Source organism: Gossypium arboreum, chromosome 1, assembly GCF_025698485.1.
Source record: "Gossypium arboreum isolate Shixiya-1 chromosome 1, ASM2569848v2, whole genome shotgun sequence".
NCBI lineage: Eukaryota > Viridiplantae > Streptophyta > Magnoliopsida > Malvales > Malvaceae > Gossypium > Gossypium arboreum.
The window spans coordinates 105,152,352-105,175,863 of NC_069070.1; the positions used below are offsets into that span (position 1 = coordinate 105,152,352).

The following is a 23,512-nucleotide window of genomic DNA, read 5'->3' on the forward strand; positions in this document are numbered from 1 at the left end:
TAACTTATCTTGGTTTGCAACAGTAAAAATTCATAATTACTCAATTTTGAAAACAAAGGTGCAACCAGTTTAGTTACTAGAGAAAACTTGCAGTTTAATTGAACTACCTTACCAAAGCCCTACAAAAGCTCAAAACCAAAAGTGAAGTCCCAAATATTATCAACAGTTAGAAAAAAAGTTCATGTTTTAAAATCAAAATAAACCTTTGAAACCCAATTTGTTTATGAGAATCTGTATCAAAGTTTTCGAATGACGCCCAATCCTAGTCTTGAGGGTTACATGTGAAGATAAAATAATTAAGTGAGCTAAAAGCCCAGTGTGTGTATGGCCCAAAACATAACAGACAGTCAAATGATGCACAGACCATACATATCAAAGTAGAAAATCGAATACAAGGCATACTTAGCCTTGCAATGTCATACAGAATAATTTTTACCCCTAACCGCTACACACCATCTTCGTCTATCCAACACACCAATTAGGGTTTTTAAGTACCCATCCAACCAACACACCAAATTAGTGGTCATGTACCACTGAAAATCATGCAGTCAAGCTGCCAGATATAATGCAAAAAATCGCCAGAAACGAATATTGCAGTTAAACTACCAAAAACATATTTTGCAAGTAAACCGCTAGAATCACAGAACATAGTCTGTCAAAACTTCCTCCATATTATTCATAACCCACCCCAATGCACATGCAAACAATTTAACGCATGTTTAGATGTACCCAAACTAATCATGCTCATTTATGAACATAACAGATCAGAAACATGCCAACAGAACATATAAATTACCAGATCAGCAGCATGCATAAAAACTTACTCAAAGTTATTGAATATAGTCATGCTCGTACACGACAACATACAATCGAATATACAATTTTGCGTGATTCAACATGCTTTCAGAAAATTACATACAACTTATATAACAGATAGTGTTTATCGAACATTGTATGTAATCACATAGTAGATACTACAATATTGCTAACTTCATGCAGTAGACCCAAAATACGACCCTACAAAACTGTTTGAAATGGGCCCACATGCTTGTATGACCCACACACCTTACCTGGCCAACCCGTGTAGCTGACATGGTAAGGCACATGCCCATGTGCCATTGACTGTCACTTTCGGTTTTTCACAAATCCACAGGTTTTTGAGTTAGAGACACACACCTAATTGTTTTTGGGATGTCGACACTATAGCAGCAACTCGAGTTCCTTAAAAAGAAAATTGTTGAACTTAACTCGTAGGAGGAATACGTGTTATACAGTCTTCACCAAAATTCCCCTATCACGTATGGCCAGCAATGAATCCAGAAAAGGTGACAACACTAGTCAAAATAACAACAAAATAGAAGATAAAGGGAAAGAGAATTTAAATTTAAGAGCAAAAACAATTTCCACTTTGAGCACAACGAAATTTGAACTTGAGTTGCAAAGGGAAAGAGAATGCTTAACCATTAAACCAATAGATTCATTCTTGTTGATAAACATACAAAATAAGAGATAACCCAAACGTGCCAAATCAAATATAGGATCAAAATATTAATAAAAAATTTTAAAGAAAGGGAATTGAACACAAGATTTTAAGCACATAACCAGACACTTAACCACTGAACCAAATCAATTTTCTTGACATATTTTAGCACTCAATAAATAAAAACTTGGGGCATTACAGTTAGTTAAGGTACAAGTGTATCAGTTCAAAAGTCAGCGGTTTTGGAAATTGAAGTTTCAGGACCTCATTTCAGTAAATTGAGTCCGTAAATATTTTTATTAAATATTTACAAAGTTATTGTATACTCGAATTGAATTTTGGATTAACAATTTTACCGATTAATAAATCTAAAGGGATTTAAGTGGCAATTTAGCCAAAAATTAAGTGAGTTGGATGGTTAGTGCTATGTTTAAAGTTAAAATATGTTAATATTATAATTAAAATTTTATATTATATGTTACAATTTAAACAAACAAAAGTGGACACCATTATTATTTCTTTCTTCTTCAACTGTGGATGCCAAAGAGAATTAGGAAGCCATGGTTAACCTTCAACCATTCGGTCAAGCTTTCAAGCTTTGCATGGGTATGATATTTTAGTCTGTTTTTCGTAATTTTTATGTTTTTGGTATCTTTGTAGCTAGATCTAGCTAGTCTGAGTACTAAATCGTAAAACTGTTAAAATTTTGAAATGTTGTCATTTATGGTTTTTGATGTTTTTGCTATTAAATAGCTTGGTTATAAGCTTAGATTTGATTATGGACTAAATTGTAAAGTGAATTTTGTTAATTTTGAACTTAGGAACTAAAATGAAAATATTTTAAAATTAACATGAAATTTTGTAATTTTTGAATTTAGAGGGCTGTATAGGGATGAAATTGAAATTGTATTGAAAAATGAAGCTTAAATTTTAAAGATATAGTTATTTCGATTTTATGAACTAAATTGAATAAAATATAAAAGTTTAGAAAAAAATTGTAAAATGAAATTAATAAATCGTATGCATGTATTTGAGTGTTGTAAAATATTTGAATTCATAAATTAAACTTAATTATCATATAGATCAAGGATTGAACCAATAGGAGCATAATTGCAGAAAAAAGGAAAAATTGTGAAATAGTCTTCGGTGACGTATTTGTTGCTAGGTGTAGCGACGTAAAAAAAATTTAGTTTCGCTTGGTCGCTAATTGTGGCGATTTATTAAACATTTGAAAACCAACTTTCGATTTTATTAACAAAAGGAGTCGCCACCGATCCTTTTTTATAGGTGTGATCGGACACCTAATAAAATTATTTTAAAACAAAAAGAAGGCTAAATTTAGGTCTACATGAAAGTCCAGAGAAAAATTGGGGTTCGGGAGTCAGTTACGCATGAGGAAGGTATTAGCACCCTCGCGACGCCCAAAATTGGTATCTCATAAACATGTGTTGACTTGATTTTCAAAAATACGAGTTCAATATAATATTTAATCGTGATCCGATTGAAAAATGAGAATTTTTAGTTTTCGATTTTTTTTCTAGAAATGGTGTCTCGTTTTTTAACACAAGCCAGCGAATTTCACCCAACATAGCGATGAAATCGATGGCTTAATATTAAATCAAGTACATTGCCTTATTTTTAAATTAATTAAAACATGAGAAAAATATTCTTAAAGTAAGAAATTAAAAATAGATAAAGGACTTAAAAAATGATATCATTAATGAAAAATATTAACATGAAATAGTAGAATATTAGAATAACAATAATAATGATATTTACAAAATAAAACAAATCATGTACTAATAATAAAATAGGAAAAATGATATATTTGGTAATAATAATATAAAATAATAATATGTACATAAAATACATATATATATATGCATATAATAAAAGTATGTAATAATAATAATAATATCTACAATAAAAGAAAATATTAGGAAGCGTACATAAAAATATATACATAAAAATTTACAACAATAATATAAAATAATGATATGTGCAAAATATATATATATATATACATATGTACATAAAATATACACTAATATAATAATAGTTATAATAATACTAGCAATAGTAATAATTTGTAATAATAATATATACACAATATGGTATTTAAAATATATATATATATATATATATAATAGTATTTAAGAATATATACATAAGAAATATATAACTAATGGCATTAAAAATATATACATAATATATATAAAATACCTAAAAAAAGAAGTGGGAAAGAGAGAGAAGGGAGGGGAAAGGAAATCCGCCAAGGGGGAGCCGGTCGATCATCGGTCGCCGTCGTCGTAAATACACACCACGCCACCGTAGGCGGTGGCCGGAAAAGGTAAAAAAAATTTTAACAATATATGTATATATAAAGAAAGAAAAAAAACAACACAAAAAAAAGAAAAAAAAGATTAACCTAACCCAAAAAAAAAAGAAGAAAAAAGAAAAACCTAACCCAAAAAAAAAAAACTAAAAAAACCCTAGCCACCTAACCACTTTCCCACTTGCCCCATTTTTCCTCCCATTTTTGATATCCATTGTCTACCACCACCACCTACAAAATAAAAAAAGAAATAATAGAAAATCATGTAAAAAATGGCTATAAAAAGCCATTCAAAAATCATGTAAAAAAGGAAAGAGGGAGGATTTTAAAAAGATTGAAAAAAAAACACAAAAATCTCTTCAAATTTTGAACACAAAAGAAACATCAATAAAAAGGTTGCATCTTTTTCTTTTTCCTCTTTTTGAATCTTTTTTTCATTTTTTGTGTTGTTTTTTTCTTTCTTTATATATACATATATTGTTAAAAAATTTTACCTTTTCGCCACTGCATAGTGGCGGTGGCGTGATCGACGACGAGGCGGCGACCGACGATCGACGATGACCGCCCCCTTGGCCGGATTTCCTTTCTCCCTCCTTCTCTCTTCTTTCCCCTTCTTTTTTAGGTATTTTATATATATTATGTATATATTTTTAATGCCATTAGTTATATATTTCTTATGTATATATTCTTAAATATTATTATATACATATATATATATATATTTTAAATACCATATTGTGTATATATTATTATTACAAATTATTACTATTGCTAATATTATTATAACTATTATTATATTAGTGTATATTTTATGTACATATGTATATATATATATATATATATTTTTTTTGCACATATCATTATTTTATATTATTGTTGTAAATTTTTATGTATATATTTTTTATGTACGTTTCCTAATATTTTCTTTTATTGTAGATATTATTATTATTATTACATACTTTTATTATATGCATATATATATATGTATTTTTATGTACATATTATTATTTTATATTATTATTACCAAATATATCATTTTTCCTATTTTATTATTAGTACATGATTTGTTTTTATTTTGTAAATATCATTATTATTGTTATTCTAATATTCTAGTATTCCATGTTAATATTTTTCATTAATGATATCATTTTTTTCGTCCTTTATCTATTTTAATTTCTCACTTTAGGAATATTTTTCTCATGTTTTAATTAATTTCAAAATAAGTCAATGTACCGATTTAATATTAAGCCATCGATTTCATCGCTATGTTGGGTGAAATTCATCGGCTTGTGTTAAAAACAGGACACCCTTTCTAAAAAAAATCGAAAACTAAAATTCACATTTTCAATCGGATCACGATTAAATATTATATTGAACTCGTATTTTGAAAATCAAGTCAACACATGTTTATGAGATACCAATTTTGGGCGTCGCGAGGTGCTAATACCTTCCTCACGCAGAATCGACTCCGAACCCCAATTTTGCTCGGACTTTCATGTAGACCTAAATTTGGCCTTCTTTTGTTTTAAAATAATTTTATTAGGTGTCCGATCACACCTATAAAAAAGGATCGATGGCGACTCCCTTTGTTAATAAAATCGAAAGTTGGTTTTCAAATGTTTAATAAATCGCCACAATTAGCGACCAAGCAAAACTAAAATTTTTTTTTTTACGTCGCTACAGTTGGCGACTCCACTGGGGACCTCCATTTTTGAGAGTCGAGTTGAATTAAACGCGTGTTGTCAAAATTTTCAAATTTCCGTGTTCAAATTAATATTTAATCATGATCCTTAAGTTTTGTTTTCGAAAAAATCATACATACGTATCTCCTAATTTGTTTTATCTTTCGTTTTAATTTTGTAGTTTTAAAATAAATGGAAGGATTGCAAGTTTCTCCCACACACCGTGCACTTGCATTTTGCATAACATAAGCTCCCTACCCGGGCTCTGTCCGTTTAAGTGAAAGTAAACGCTATGCCTTCGTGAGTTAACTCGTCCCTCCGCATAGGCTAGTGAATACTTTCGGGTTACATATGACTTATGCTTTCGTGAGTTAACTTGTCCCTCCGCATAGGCATAAGTAAATGTAATCCCTCGAATTGATCTCGTAAGCCTATGATGGGCCATGACCAAGGCTCTGTACTAATTTTAGTAGATGACAGTGCAGACGATTCGAGTACCCATCTAGAACCAAAACCACATATAGTGAACCATACGAGCCACCCAACTAGAGCCATGCCGAACCTCCGCTCGTTTAGTAGTCACCGAGATAAGTACACGGGAAAAGCACATCTTACCTTCTATTTCTTTTACATTTGTGCTTTCTAAGCAAGGGAATCGAGTCCACTGGACCAAGTAGCTTAATTTGTTAGATTTTCCACAGTTTTTCTCTGTTTATATGTGTTGCGCTAACCAAGGTCGTTTGTCTGTATTTCTATTTTTCATCATGCATCGAAGGCATCTTGTTAGGAAGGTGTTGATTAGAGATTGGTTGCCAAAAACGGGTTTCTAATGGAGGAGTCAATTATACGAGTGACCGAAACATTGTGTAATAGACTCATTTGATTAAGGAAATGCCTAAATAGGGGCTATCTTGAAATTAACACCAAATTTTTGCATATTTATTCATGACTGACATTCATTTGACATTCATGCATTCATTCATGCATCCATTCATTCATTGCATATCCCATACTCGTTCGCTAAGGTTAAAACATACAATTCGCAGTTGTAAAACCACAAGACTGGAACCACGTCATTCGTATAGAATGCGCTGACAAACTAGAGTAATGGAGGCCGAATTCAATGAAAGGATTGAAAGGATGGAAAGAATTCAAAAGGAATTACAAGAGCAGTTGGCTAGGTCACAGCAAGAGACGAGAGACTTAATGGTGAGATCACGAGAAGAATCGCTCGAACAGAAAGATCAAATGGCCAAGATGATGGAGATGATGTCAGCTTTAGTTAAAGGAAAGGGACTCATGCAGAGCCCTAACATTGAGAAATATCGATCAAGAGTTAATCACAATCAAGACCCACTCTATCCCCCCTGATTCACTCCACCACACGCCCACGCAGCACAAAGAGGGTACACCCAAGGAGAACCCACAGACCCAGAGCAACGGCCGGTGCCACATACTCATTTAGGGCAAGGAATATTCATATCAAATTCTGGGGCTAATCCTGCCAATCCAATTATTCCATATTCGGACGATCTAGCGGAAGTAGCCAGGTTGAGAACGGACGATCGTGAGGTTCAAGAGAAGTATAGGAGCTTAGAGGAAAGACTCAAAGCAATAGAGGGTACTGAAGCCTTCTCTGCATTAAGTGCCAAAGAGCTCAGTTTGGTGCCCGATCTAGTTCTGCCTCCGAAGTTCAAGGTGCCTGATTTCGAAAAATACGATGGCACGAGATGTCCAAAGGCGCATCTTGTCATGTTTTACCGAAAAATGACCGGTTATGTGAACGAAGATAAGCTACTCATACATTGCTTTCAAGATAGTCTAACAGGGTCAGCTCTTCGGTGGTACAACCAACTTAGTAGAGAAAAGATTCGATCCTGGAAGGACATGGCGTCTGCATTCTGCGAGCAGTACAAGCATGTATCAGACATGGTGCCAGACCGGATGACCTTGCAAATGATGGAGAAAAAGCCATCAGAGACCTTCAGACAGTATGCGCAGAGATGGAGAGACGTCTAGGCCCGAGTGGAACCCCCACTAACAAAAACGGAAATAACCGTTCTCTTTATCAACACCTTAAATGCGCCGTTTTATGACAAACTAGTGGGAAGTGCCACGAAGGAGTTTGCGGATATTGTAATATCTGGTGAGCTCATAGAGAATGCCGTCAAGAGCGGTAGAATGGAAGGTTCAGAAGGTTCAAAAAGGGCAGCGCCTATGAAGAAGAAAGAACCAGAAGCATATATGGTGGGAATGGGAAACCGTTATGCCCCTAATCTATATCCAAATCAACCCCAACCTCGAAATTATCCACCTCTAAATTTCTATTATCCTCCTCAAACCCCTTATTACCAAGCACCACCTCATTCCTATCCCGTTTACGCCACGAACAATCAAAGACCCGTCACCTCATTCCCACAAAACACGGTACCCGCTCAAAGCTAAACCAGAAATGAACCAAGACCAGCAAGGCCTAATCCCGAGAGACCGCAGTTTACTCCCATCCCTGTGTCGTATGGGGAATTGTACCCAAAACTTTTGGAGAAACAACTGATTTCTCCCCATTACATTGCACCCCTTAAACCTCCATACCCGAAATGGTACGATCCAAACGCTAGTTGTGCATACCATGCCGGAAACCAAGGGCATTCTACTGAGAACTGTCTTGCTTTCTAGAGGAGAGTTCAAGGGCTCATTGATGCAGGCATTTTGTGATTTGATAATCTTGGCGATGCGGCGGAATCCATTCCCAAACCACAGAAAGGGAATATGAGCTTGATGGGAGAGGAGGACAAACGACAAAGTAGAAGATGGGTTACTGAAATAAAAACACCTCTGCAGAGAATCTGGGAGGTACTAGTTGAAAAAGGGTTGCTCTGTCGTTTTAACGGAATATTTGAAGGAAAATATGCAAAAGGTCACAGTTTTTGTAAGTTCCATGGCATTGAAGGGCACGACATTCAGTCCTGCGAGGAATTCAGAAATTTACTGCAAAATATGATGGATAACAAGGAGATTGGGATTTTTTGTAAAGCCAAAGAGGCCGATAGTGGAGAAATATGCGCTTCTGACAATCAATCATCAGGTTTCCCATATAGCACCGACCGACCGTTAATAATTTATTATGACGTGAAGAAAGAGCCGGTGAAGCGAAAAATGATAATCGAAGTACCATCTCCTTTCCCTTATAAGAACAATAAAACAGTACCGTGGAGATACGATGTTAATATTTTTACACCAGAAGTTGGAAATTCAAAGCCATAACTGAATATGTGGGAGAGGTAGGTCATTTTACCCGAAGTGGGCGGTGCTATTCTAAAGAAATTGAACCGGTAAAGAAAAATAGTGACTCGAAGTAAAAAGGGAAAGCAGTGATGCACGAAGTCGAAGTCGAGCAAGAAATTCCACCCGTGCAAGAAACTAAAAAGCCTGTGAACGAGGAAAAAGCTCAGGAATTCTTGAAATTTATCAAGTACAGTAAGTATAGTGTGGTGGAACAATTAAGCAAGCGACCAAAGAAGAATCTCGGTTTATCTCTACTCTTAAATTTAGAGCCACATCGGAACGCTTTGCTGAAAGTGTTAAATCAAGCTTACGTAGCTAACAACATATCCGTTGAGAAGCTTGATAGGTGGGTAAACAATCTGAATGCGGACAATTTCATCTCTTTTAGTGATGATGAGATACCACCAAATGGTAGAGGCTCGGTGAAAGCGCTGCATATCACGACTCGCTGCAAGGGCTACATAATACCGAACGTGCTCATCGATAATGGGTCAGCGTTAAATGTTATGCCATTGGCCACGTTTTCCAGAATACCGATAGATTTGTCCTACTTAAGGCCCTGTCATTCCACGGTAAGGGCATTCGACGGGACGAGGCGCGAAGTCATGGGAAAGATCGAAATCCCTTTGGAAGTGGGCCCTTACATTTATGATGTCGAGTTCCAAGTCATGGACATTACGCCCTCTTTTAACTGCCTTTTGGGAAGACCCTGGATCCATTCTGCTGGAGCAGTCCCATCATCCCTCCATCAAAAGGTGAAATTTATCATGGACGGTTGTTTGGTCACTGTCGAGGGAGAAGAAGACATTGTCGCATCTGTCTCTGCCGATACACCGTACTTGGAAGTGAACAAAGACGCATTAGAATGTTCCTTCCGATCCCTTGAATTCGTCAATGCCACTTTTGTTGTTGAGGGAAATAGAATTTCGGTGCTAAAACTGTCGAGAAATACTAGAATGGGTGTCAAATTGACCGTAGGAAAGGGAGCTCGAGCGAGAAGAGGTTTAGGGAGATATCTGCAAGGAATAGTCAAGGCTTTAAAGTAAGTGCACCACAAAGCCCGATACGATTTGGGGTTCCAGCCAGACATGCGTCAAAGAATAAGACAGTGGAAGAAAGATCAGGAAAGAAGAATCGCAAGAACTTTGGGCCGAGAACCAGAATGGGAGCCCATAGAATACCCTCCTTTATCAAAAACATTTACATCTGCCGGAATGATATACCCTGGACAAGATGATCCACGAAACATACTGGGGTTAATTGAAAAGGGTTTTTAGAATGTCAGTATAAATGTCATTGACAAAGGGGCTGGTGGAAGTAAAGATGTCTCGAGGATACGCCCTTGCCTTCCTGGTTTCATGATGAACAATTGGACTGCCGATGAGTTTCTTGTAGTTTATAAGTCTTCAGAGTAATGCTAAACATTAACCTTCTATTATGTTATTAGATATAATAGAATTCTTTTGTAAGAGCTTGCATTCGCTCTTTATCATTTAAATGAATATCAATGAAGATGCATTTTGTCACGATTTTTCGCATTATCACTAATTTCATAATCATTTTCTCATTTCATAGCCTATCCTTACATTTGCCTCATTGCCATGACATAACATTTTGTTTGTTATTTCCAATACTTGGATGCCCCTCTATAGCTTCCTTTTTCATTCAACTTTCAGGTGCTCAGATATTGACGACATGAATAAGCCCGTCACGAATCTTGAAATTGATTTTGAGAAGGCTGTTTGCTTAGGAGAATTTGAAGCCAAAGAAAATGCTGAAGATTACGTCTCATATCCTGAATTGTTAAGAATTGTGGCACAAGAGGATAAACAGATTTTGCCTCACGAAGAATCTGTGGAAACAATAAATTTGGGCACTGAAGAGAGGAAACAAGAAGTGAAGATTGGGACTTCTATTTCAGAGAGTACCAAGCATAATTTGATCACTTTACTCCACGAATACAAAGATGTTTTCGCATGGTCATACCAGGACATGCCAGGGCTAGATGAAGATTTAGTGGTCCATAACCTCCCATTAAAGCCAGAATGCAAGCCTATCCAGCAAAAATTAAGACGGATGAGACCTGAAATGCTGTTGAAAATAAAATAGGAAGTCAAGAAACAATTTGATGCCGGCTTCCTACAAGCCTCCAAATATCCAGAATGGGTGGCTAACATAATCCCAGTACCAAAGAAAGATGGCAAAGTACGAATGTGCGTGGATTACTGTGACCTGAACCGAGCAAGCCCAAAAGATAATTTTCCCTTGCCACATATTGATACGTTGGTGGACAACACAGCAAAACATTCATTGTTTTCTTTCATGGATGGATTCTCGGGGTATAATCAGATTAAGATGGCCCCTGAGGATATGGATAAAACTACCTTCATAACAATGTGGGGAACGTTCTGCTACAAGGTGATGCCATTCGGGTTAAAGAATACTGGGGCAACATATCAGAGGGCTATAGTGACATTATTCCATGACATGATGCATAAAGAAATAGAGGTCTACGTCGATGATATGATTGCTAAATCTCGAGGAGAAGAAGAGCATGTAGTGAACCTCAAGAAGTTGTTCGAAAGGTCGAGAAAGTTTCATTAAAGCTTAATCCAGCCAAATGTACGTTTGGGGCTACCTCGGGGAAGTTGCTAGGCTTCATTGTCAGTGAAAGAGGTATCGAGGTTGATCCAGATAAAGTAAAAGCCATTCAAGAGTTACCACCTCCACGCACGCAAAATGAAGTCAGAGGATTTTTAGGGAGATTAAACTACATCTCCCGATTCATCGCTCAACTTACCAACCAATGCGACCCAATCTTTCGGCTTCTTCGAAAACATAACCCGAGAAATTGGAATGAGGAATTTCAGGTGGCCTTTGATAAGATAAAGCAATATTTTTCTAGTCCTCCAGTGCTAGTACCGGCAACTCCGGGGAGACCATTGATATTGTATTTGACCGTGTTCGAAAATTCAATGGGTTGCGTACTGGGGCAACACGACGAGTCAGGGAAGAAAGAAAAGGCGATCTACTACCTCAGTAAAAAGTTCACTGAATATGAGGCAAAGTATTCATCCATTGAAAAATACTGTTGCGCTCTGGTTTGGGTAACTCGGAGACTCAGACAATATATGTTGTATCACACGACATGGCTAATTTCAAAGCTGGACCCAATAAAATACATGATGGAATCGCCGGCACTATCAGGAAGAATGGCACGATGACAGATCCTCCTTTCAGAATATGACATTGTCTATGTAAGTCAGAAGTCGATAAAAGGGAGCGCAATAGCTGACTTCTTAGCAACTCGAACAACGGAGGATTACGAGCCATTGAGATTTGATTTCCCAGATGAAGACTTGATGTGCATTACGGAAAAAGAATGTGAGTCACCAAAAGAGAAGTCATGGAAGATGAGTTTTGATGGTGCATCGAACGCATTGGGGCATGGGATTGGAGCGATCTTAATATCGCCGAAGGAATCATTACCCACTCACCGCCAGTGAATTTCTTCGTACCAATAACATAGCGGAATATGAGGCATGTATCATGGGACTTCGTGCAGCTATTGAACGAAACATCGAAGCTTTAGAGGTATACAGAGACTCAGCCTTGGTAATTTACCAAATCCGTGAAGATTGGGAAGTGAGAGACTCGAAACTGGTTAAATACAGAGATCTAGTGGCAGAGTTGATTAAAGAATTCGAAGAAATAACTTTTAATTACCTCCCACGAAAAGAAAACCAATTGGCTGATGCCTTGGCCACTTTGGCTTCAATGTTCAAAGCAAATTGGGAAACAGAAATAATGCCCCTTCAAATGAGCATATATGAAGCCCCTTCACATTGTTTCAGCATCGAGAAAGAGACAGATGGACAGCCATGGTTCCATGATGTCTTAGAATATATCAAGAATCAAAAGTATCCCGAACAAGCAAACGAAAACGACAAAAGAACAATCAGAAGAATGGCAGCAAGATTCGTTCTTGATGGGGACATCCTGTATAAAAGAGGAAAAGATCAGATGCTTTTGAGATGTGTGGATGATGTTGAAGCCAGAAAAATACTTGAAGAGGTCCATGAGAGAATTTGCGGAACGCATGCCAATGGTTTCACTATGGCCAGGAAGATTATGAGACTCGGATATTACTGGCTGACGATGGAAAGCGACTACATTAATTTCACACGAAAATGCCACAAATGTCAAATTTATGGTGATAAAATTCATGTAGCCCATTTGCCCCTTCACGTCATGACTTCTCCGTGGCCTTTTTCTATGTGGGGCATGGATGTCATAGGGCCTATTTTCCCGAAAGCTTCTAATGGACATCGATTCATTTTTGTGGTCATTGATTACTTCACAAAATGGATAGAAGCCGCTTCGTTTGCCAATGTGACCAAGGCTGCGGTTTTTGAGTTTTGAAGAAGGAAATCATTTGTCGATATGGTTTGCCTGAAAGAATCATTTCAGATAACGCCATGAATGTGAATAACAAGATGATGAAGGAAGTATGCGGGTAATTCCAAATAAAGCATCATAACTCCTCGCCCTATCGCCCAAAGATAAACGGGGCTGTTGAAGCAGCCAATAAAAATATTAAGAGGATCATTGGGAAAATGACTGAGACGTTTAAAGATTGGCACGAGAAGCTTCCATTTGCTTTGTTTGCATATCGCACATCTGTACGAACATCTACGGGAGCAACTCCTTTCTCTCTGGTTTATGGAATGGAAGCTGTGCTACCTATCGAGGTTGAGATCCCTTCTCTATGAGTCTTAATGGAATCAAAGTTAGAAGAAGCAGAATGGGTACAAGCTCGATATGATCAGCTGAACCTCATTGAAGAAAAGCGTCTCAGGGCAATTTGTCACAGGCAGATGTACCAAAAAAGAATGATAGCAGCCCATGACAAAAAGGTACAACCAAGAGAATTCCATGAAGGAGAACTCGTGCTGAGAAAAATTCTCCCAATACAAAAAGATCTGCGAGGAAATGGGCACCAAACGGGAAGGACCGTGACAGCGTAAAGAAGGCATTCTCGGGAGGAGCTTTGATCCTTACCGAGATGGATGGGAAAGAGTTGTCGAATCCGGTGAACTCGGATCTTTGTGAAGAAATATTATGCTTAAGATGAAAACCGAAAAAGGCATCTTAAAAAAAAAAGGAGGGATCAAGGCGAAAACCGAAAAGGCGTCTTGATTAGTACAAAAGATTAGGATGAAAACCGAGAGGCGTCCTAATGAAACAAACTGGCGGTCGAACGATAGGTCAAGCGGTGAGGCTACTGATTTGAAGCATTTTAAAGCTCGAAATCTTCTACGCAAGAAGCCGCTCGAAAAGATTTTGATTGAGGAGCGAGGAAGAGTTCATGTGTTGAATATCTAGAGCATTTGTATCCATTGAATACGATCCTTTCTTTTTTTTTGACATTTTTTTACTCTCATTGGTTAACTTGCTTTGTTTGCCACATTTAAAATAGATGAATATGAAATATCATTTTTGTCCCTATCTGACCTTTTTCATGCATCTCATTATGTGTTTATTTACATGATAAATGGTGAAATGACATACTCTAAACAAAAGAAATGTTAAGCATTACCTGGATGAAAATTTGATAAGCACAAGAGTCTTAAAGTAAGAACAAAGTTCAATCGGGGGCAGAAGAGTGATATCTGAGAAACGTCGATTACTCGTGAAGCTTGAAGACAAGTATAAGGCCTGAAGAGAAAGTCGAGAATCAAAGCAATGAACACAGATCCTCAACAATCGTGGCTAAATGGACATCCGACAAACATGCTTAAGGAGCACTGCATAATCATGTAGGCATAAAAGCATTTAAGACAAACATGTGCATATCATGATAACATCATACATGGCATATACAGGTACCCCAGCAGAGCAAGAAATCTTGAATGAAAGTTGCACTGAATCAAAGGAAAAGACACACGAGTTCTACCAAAGGACAGGTTTTGGTATTTTGATGTTTTTAATTCATGCTTTTCAAGGGAAATCAACTCATATTGCGAGAGATGAGTTGAGCCTCAAGACACGTTGAGGTATTTTTAATTTTTTTTTTCAAAATCAACTCATATTGCGAGAAGTGAGTTGAGCCTCGGGGCACGCTGAGGTATTTTTAGTTTATGTTTTAAATTGACTCATATTGCGAGAGGTGAGTTAAGCCTTTTAATTTTTGTTTTTCAAAATCAACTCATATTGCTAGAGGTGAGTTGAGCCTCGAGCACGCTGTTGAGGTATTTTCAATTTTGTGTTTTAATTTCAACTCATATTGCGAGAGGTGAGTTGAGCCTCGTGTCACGTTGAGGTATTTTCAATTCTGTTTTCAATTTACGTTGTTCAAGAATCAACTCATATTGCGAGAGGTGGGTTGAACCTTTTAATTTCTACTTTTTCAAAATCAGCTCATATTGCGAGAGGTGAGTTGAGCCTCAGTCACTGTTGAGGTATTTTCAATTCTGTTTTCAATTTACGTTGTTCAAGAATCAACTCATATTGCGAGAGGTGGGTTGAACCTTTTAATTTCTACTTTTTCAAAATCAGCTCATATTGCGATAGGTGAGTTAAGCCTCAGGTCACGCTAAGGTATTTTCAATTTCTGTTTTCAATTTACGTTGTTCAAGAATCAACTCATATTGCGAAAAGTGGGTTGAACCTTTTAATTTCTACTTTTTCAAAATCAGCTCATATTGCGAGAGGTGAGTTGAGCCTCAGGTCACGTTGAGGTATTTACAATTCTGTTTTCAATTTACTACTGTTCAAGAATCAACTCATATTGAGAAGTGGGTTGAACCTTTTAATTTCTACTTTTTCAAAATCAGCTCATATTGCGAGAGGTGAGTTGAGCCTCGTGTCATCTTGAGGTATTTTCAATTCATTTTCAATTTATGTTGTTCAAGAATCAACTCATATTAGAAGTGGGTTGAACCTTTTAATTTCTACTTTTTCAAAATCAGCTCATATTGCGAGAGGTGAGTTGAGCCTCGGTTCACATGCTGAGGTATTTTCAATTTCCGTCTTTCAAAAAAAAAAATTCAACTCATATTGCGAGAAATGAGTTGAGCCTCAAGACACGTTGAGGTAATTTCAATTTCTGTTTTCAAAATTCAACTCATATTACGAGAAATGAGTTGAGCCTCAAGACACGTTGAGGTAATTTCAATTTCTGTTCAAAATGATTTGAGCTTCAGATCACACACTGAGGTATTTTTTTTCAATTTATATTTTTCAAAAATCAACTCATATTGCGAGAGGTGAGTTGAGCCTCGGGACACGCTGAGGTAATTTCAATTTCTGTTTTCAAAAATCAATTCATATTGCGAGAGGTGAGTTGAGCCTCGGGACACGCTGAGGTAATTTCAATCTGTTTTTAAAATTCAACTCATATTGCGAGAAATGAGTTGAGCCTCAAGACACGCTGAGGTAATTTCAATTTCTGTTTTCAAAATTCAACTCATATTGCGAGAAATGAGTTGAACCTCAAGACACGTTGAGGTAATTTCAATTTCTGTTTTCAAAATTCAACTCATATTGCGAGAAATGAGTTGAGCCTCAAGACACGTTGAGGTATTTTCAATTTCTGTTTTCAAAAAATCAACTTATATTGCGAGAGGTGAGTTGAGCCTCGGTTCACATGCTGAGGTATTTTCAATTTCTGTCTTTCAAAAAAATCAACTCATATTGCGAGAGGTGAGTTGAGCTTCAGATCACACACTGTGGTATTTTTTTCAATTTATATTGCGAAAGGTGAGTTGAGCTTTTTAATTTCTGCGAGAGGTGAGTTGAGCCTCGAGTCACATGTCGAGGTATTTTCAAAATCTACTTTTCAAGATAAGTTTCAAAAATCAACTCATATTGCGAGAGGTGAGTTGAGCCTTGGCTCACACGCTGAGCTATTTTCAATTTCTGTTTTTAATGTCATTTTAGAGAGTCAATTCATATTGCGAAAAATGAGTTGAGCTCGGGATCACATGCCGAGTAGAGAATAAAGATTGAAGCTGATTGAAGACGTCAGATTCTGTCTCCTTAAAGTTGCAATGGAGTTGATCGAGGGCATCAGATCTTGCCTTTCTAAAGTCGCAGAAGAAAAGACCACAAACCTTATCTCACTGAAGCGATAGAAGAGAAGATTGAAGTTGTAGATCTCACCTTTCTGAAGTTACAGTGAAGTAGATCGAAGCCATAAATTTCATATCCTTGAAGTTACATTGGAATAGATTGAAGCTACAAGGCGTATATCATAAGATGCAGTGGAGTGAACCAAAGCTACAAGATACGGTGGACTGAAAAGGGACTAACTAAACAAGAAGAGTTCTAAAGTAAGTCAAGACCTAGCAAAACCGGGCAAATTTGGTCTTCCTTGAAAGTCTTTGCTCTATTCCTGTTGCACGACAATGAGCAAAGAGGGGCAGCTGTAGAAGCCCAAATTGCCAGGGCCTGATTTCATCAAAACCCAACCAAACCTCTAAACCCACTAAAACCCTTAACCCATGACCCATTTACATCTACCCAAACCCATTACAAAACCCAAATATTAAACCCAATTCAAAAGCCCATTAACCCCCCTAAAAAAAAACCTAACCCCAAAAAAAAAAAGAAGAAAAAAGAAAAACCTAACCCAAAAAAAAAAACTAAAAAAACCCTAGCCACCTAACTACTTTCCCACTTGCCCCATTTTTCCTCCCATTTTTGATATCCATTGTCTACCACCACCACCTACAAAATAGAAAAAGAAATAATAGAAAATCATGTAAAAAATGGCTATAAAAAGCCATTCAAAAATCATGTAAAAAAGGAAAGAGGGAGGATTTTAAAAAGATTGAAAAAAAAAAACACAAAAATCCCTTCAAATTTTGAACACAAAAGAAACATCAATAAAAAGGTTGCATTTTTTTCTTTTTTCCTCTTCTTTCGAATCTTTTTTTTTTATTTTTTTGTGTTGTTTTTTTTCTTTCTTTATATATACATATATTGTTAAAAAATTTTACCTTTTCCGCCACACGTGAGTGGTGGTTTTATTTGACAATGACAACCGACGATCGACCGGTGACGGGCCCCCCTTGGCCGGATTTCCTTTCCCCCCTCCCTTCTCTCTTCTTTCTCCTTTTTTTTTAGGTATTTTATATATATTATGTATATATTTTTAATGCCATTAGTTATATATTTCTTATGTATATATTCTTAAATACTATTATATACATATATATATATATATATATATATATTTTAAATACCATATTGTGTATATATTATTATTACAAATTATTACTATTGCTAATATTATTATAACTATTATTATATTAGTGTATATTTAATGTACATATGTATATATATATTTTTTGCACATATCATTATTTTATATTATTGTTGTAAATTTTTATGTATATATTTTTTATGTACGCTTCCTAATATTTTCTTTTATTGTAGATATTATTATTATTACATACTTTTATTATATGCATATATATATGTATTTTTATGTACATATTATTATTTTATATTATTATTACCAAATATATCATTTTTCCTATTTTATTATTAGTACATGATTTGTTTTTATTTTGTAAATATCATTATTATTGTTATTCTAATATTCTAGTATTCCATGTTAATATTTTTCATTAATGATATCATTTTTTGCGTCCTTTATCTATTTTAATTTCTCACTTTAGGAATATTTTTTCTCATGTTTTAATTAATTTCAAAAATAAGGCAATGTACCGATTTAATATTAAGCCATCGATTTCATCGCTATGTTGGGTGAAATTCATTGGCTTGTGTTAAAAAACAGGACACCCTTTCTAAAAAAAAAAATCGAAAACTAAAAATTCACATTTTTCAATCGGATCACGATTAAATATTATATTGAACTCATATTTTTGAAAATCAAGTCAACACATGTTTATGAGATACCAATTTTGGGCGTCGCGAGGGTGCTAATACCTTCCTCACGCGTAACTGACTCCCGAACCCCAAATTTTCTTTGGACTTTCATGTAGACCTAAATTTGGCCTTCTTTTTGTTTTAAAATAATTTTATTAGGTGTCCGATCACACCTATAAAAAAGGATCGGTGGCGACTCCCTTTGTTAATAAAATCGAAAGTTGGTTTTCAAATGTTTAATAAATCGCCACAATTAGCGACCAAGCAAAACTAAAATTTTTTTTTTACGTCGCTACACTAGGGGTGAGCGTTCGATCGAATTGAATGAAAAAATTTCGAGTTAATCAAGTTGACGAATCATATTTTATTATCCTAATTTGATTTGAAATTTTCTCGAATCGAGTCGAGTGAGATAGAATTCAAATAGAATCGAATCGAATATATTTATTCGAGTTAAATTTTAAAAAATAATTTTGGGTCCTTATAACCACTGTCACCTATCATAATAAACTTTGTCCACCTTAATCAAATTATTTATTAACTTTCATCACCTCATAATTTATTTATTAATCTTTTATATACGGGTTAGCTTATTTGATTGCTTAGTTGTTTCAATTATTTTAGATTCTTGTCACTATATATTTTGGAATTAAAAATATATTAAATTTAAAATGTGATTTTTTAATAAAAGTTATTTTAAATATAAAATGTGAAATTGATACCAATATAAAGTTTTAGCACGAATATTTTATGGCATAATTAATAATTCAATTTTAATATAAATATTCAATATGACTAAACAATTTAATAATATAAATAATATAAAATGTGAAATTTAATTTAATAATATAAATAGTTTATATAAATAAAATTATTACTATTTATATTTATGATATTTTTTGGATAATTTTGATTTTTTATTTGAGAGTAAAGTATGAGAAGTAAATGTTTAGGAGGAAAATAAAAAGTTTTGAGAGATAAAAGTTTGAGGGAAAGTAAATGGGGGAGTAAAATTTTGGAGGAAAAATATTAAAAAAAAATTGGGGGGGATGGGTTTGGGGTAGATGGGAGGTGGGATGGGAAGGGAGTAAAAGTTTTAGGGGAAAAGTGGGAAGGAGTAAAAGTTTTGGGAAAAAATAAAAAGTTTTGAGGGTTTTTTGGAGTAAAATTTTAAGAAAAAGTAAATGGGAGAGTAAAGTTTTGGTGGAAAATGGATTTTGGTAGATTGGGGGTTGGGATAGGAGGGGAGTAAAAGTTTTTCGGGGAAAGTGGGAAGAAGTAAAAGTTTTGAGAGAAAAGTAAAAATGTTTGAGAGTTTGGGATAAAAATGTAAAATATTATAGTTTGTTATTCGAATTATTCGAGTTATTCGAATTCGAAAACTCAACTCGATTTGAACTCGTAATTCGAAAAAAAATTTGAGTTGACTCGAATAATTCAATTAACTCGAATAACTCGATTCGTTTAACTCGAAATTCGAATTTTTTTTAATTTTTTCGAATCGAATCAAATTTTGCTCACCCCTATTTGTTGCTAGTTTGGTTAGGTAAGTTCGTATGGTCTTACTTTATTAATTATTAATATGTTGTATTATTTTGTTTTATTATTAGTTAGAAATTTTATATACATAAAGTATTAGCATCAAATATTTAATCATAAAAATATGAAATATATAATAAATGTTGGGGATCAACTCGATAAAGCAACAAACAAGTAAAAAATAGTGGAAGAAATTGAGAAATTGAACACATAGATTTATAATTATAGTAAAATTATCTTTGTCTGTGGTTTTTTATTCTCTTTGGAGGGTTTTTCTACGTTAAATTTGTGTGTTCAATTTCTCAATTTCTTCTGCTATTTTTACTTGTTCGTTGCTTAATCGGGTCGATTTCAACAAGTGGTATCAGTGTTAGTCTAATTTTTGTAAATCAGCATGTTCAGAGATATCAGCAACAAGGTTTGACATTGAGAAGTTCAATGGTGTCATAAATTTCAATCTGTGGCAAGTTCAAATAATGACAATTTTAGTTCAGACCGGCCTAAAAAAGGTCGTTACCAGAAAAAAAAAAACATGAGAATTTAGATCAGATAGAATGGGAAGAGCATGATGAAAATGCCCTGTCTGCAATCCAAGTTGTACCTCATGAATATGGTATTGCAGAAGATATTGATGGAAAAAACCTCATCTACCTTGTGTAAAAAGTTAGAAACTCTTTATGCGACTAAGTCTCTAGTTAACCATTTAGTGTTAAAACATTGTCTATTTATGTTTCGCATGAACGAATGTGAGCTTCTTAGAGATCACATTAGAGCTCACATTAGTCAATTTATTACTCTTTTAAATGATTTAAAGAATGTTGAGGTTAAGATTGATGATTAAGATCAGGCTATACTATTATTGTGCTCTTTACCCTCATCATACAAGTCTTTTAAGGAGACCTTAATTTATAACATAGATAAACTCTCGTTCGAGGATGTGAAGTGTTATTTGTTGTAACACCCCTAACCTTTATTTGTTGTCAAAGCAAAACAAAACATTTAAAGTTGAATTCAAAACAGTTAAACAAATAAATTACAACATATACCAACGAATACTAATAAAAAGTATTGTAATTGCAATAATTAATATAGTTACAAACAACATATACTACAATAGGAATTTAATAAAAATTGAAAATAAAATTATTGCCTTAATTTGAGAATGTGTAAAATTAGATACCATTAAATTGATTACATTAAATAAAATATTCTAAGCTTTGACCAACTTTTATTCTCATATAAATATCGTCGGCTTCTTGAAACACAAAATATCAGTTTACTAAACAAAGTTTTGCACCAAAGAATTGTAAGGAATAGTTTATAATCTTTTAATTTTTCTTTCATTTCAGTTTTAAAGGTTTTCTCTATGCTAATTAAAATCACTTTGTAATTTTATATGTTCGCTTTTAATTTTACTTTTTGTAATTTTAAAATTATTGCTAATAACTTTTGTGTAATCAATTTTTCTTTTAATTATTCCGTTTATGGAAGTTAAATATCTACAAATTATTATTATAATTGGGTTTTCTCAACTATTTTTAATTTATTCTACATTATTTAAAGGTTTTGCGTTTTAATCTCTTTATAAATATTATTCTAATTAGACTTGTCCATGAGAGAGACTATCGGGTCGTTTAAAAAGTAGAAGGATTTGAGTAAAAATATAGGTTGAAAAATGAGCTTGGGAAAAAAAAACTATTTTTTAAATGAGCCAGGCCTCAAGTAACATTTTTTTGCACTAGCTTGGCTCGAATTTGCAAAAAAAAGTAATCTAGTTTTGCTACTGTTTTCCCACTGTTTTGCTATCATTTCATTATTATATTGTTATTATTTTATTATTATTTTTAGATATTGTATAATTTTTATTTTATTGTTAATCTTGTTATTATTTTAGATGCATTTGCTTGTTAAGCTACACTTATCTTAGTCTGATTTATATATAAAGAGTTTTTTAAATTTATTTTCAATTTGTTGGGAAACATTTATTTTAACGTTTTTAGTGTTTTTGATGTATTATATATTTTAATTTTTATATAAAAAATAAATTTAAAAAAATTAATACTGTCGAATCAGACCCCAATTTTAGCATTTTTTTTATTTGGGTCGAATTTGAGCAAAAATTTAAACCCATTTTTCAGGCTGAGTTAGGTCGGGCCTATCAATTGAACCTAAAATTTTTTTAGAGTCCGACCCATATGCAACTCTAATTCTAATGCAGTATTACTCATAATTTTATTTTTCTTAATATATGAAACAATTCAATGCTCTTGAAAATATATATTGAATATATATATACACACACAATCCTAGTTACATCGAAAGAATGTTGGTCATTTTTTAGTGTCTCTGGTTTGCCCACAATCTCTGTTGCTGGCAGTTGAAATTGTTAACAATAGCGTAGGTTGTAGCCTCTGTTGATAATTTTATTGTATGTTTGGGATTATGCCAAATGTTTGTTTGAGGCTATGCACGTTCGAGATACGGCTGAAATGTTGAGTGTGCATTTGTAGGCCAAGCCATCGCATGGTATGTTGAAATTTAATGTCGACGCCGCTTGTTTTTTTGCCTTCAAACTTGGCTAGTTTTAGGGGCGTAGCTAGGGCTGCTAGTAGGGCCAAATCACCATTAAATAGAAAGTTTTTATTTAGATTATTTAAAATTTTTATTAATAAAAGTAAAATTATATTTTACCCTCTTAAAAATAATAAAAATTAATTTAATCATTTAAAATTATAAATATATTAACTATTAAAATAGTAAAATTATATTTTTATTATCATAAAAATTACAATTTAATTTCAACCCCTTAATATATATATATATATTTAGCTTTGCTGACTAGTTTAGTTGCACTTATTCGAGGCTATGTCCATTCGCGAGGTTTTGTCTTGGTTAAAAGCTTCGGGTTCCGACAATAATATGTTGGCGTTAGACTATTTAGAAGTCATCAATGTTTGAACTTCGTGACAGTTTGGCTCCTTCGGCCTGATTTTATTCTGTTATTTTTTGTTGGGGCTTCTATTCCAACATTTGTCTTTCTAGTGGACGCGTCGAACTGTAAATAAGGCAGCTCACCACCTTGCTGGGTAATTTTATCTATTGCATATAGTTCTAATTTCTTATTTTCATCTTGTAACCACTATATGAACTCGTTAGATTCTAAGAATCTTAAATTAAGGTGTACAAGATAAACGTGTTGGCTTGGATTATAAATTGATTCCTTGTTTCGTTTGGTACTGATGTTTTAGTTTTAAAAAAATAAAAATAAAAATAATTATACTTCAAACAATAGAA

The 23,512-nt window shown here is 34.2% G+C and overlaps 1 pseudogene; it reads left to right on the forward strand.

Annotated features, from left to right (window-relative positions):
- Positions 1-7,183: 7,183 nt before the first annotated feature.
- On the forward strand, positions 7,184-12,556 carry LOC128280679 (uncharacterized; annotated as a pseudogene).
- The last annotated feature ends 10,956 nt before the right edge of the window (positions 12,557-23,512 follow it).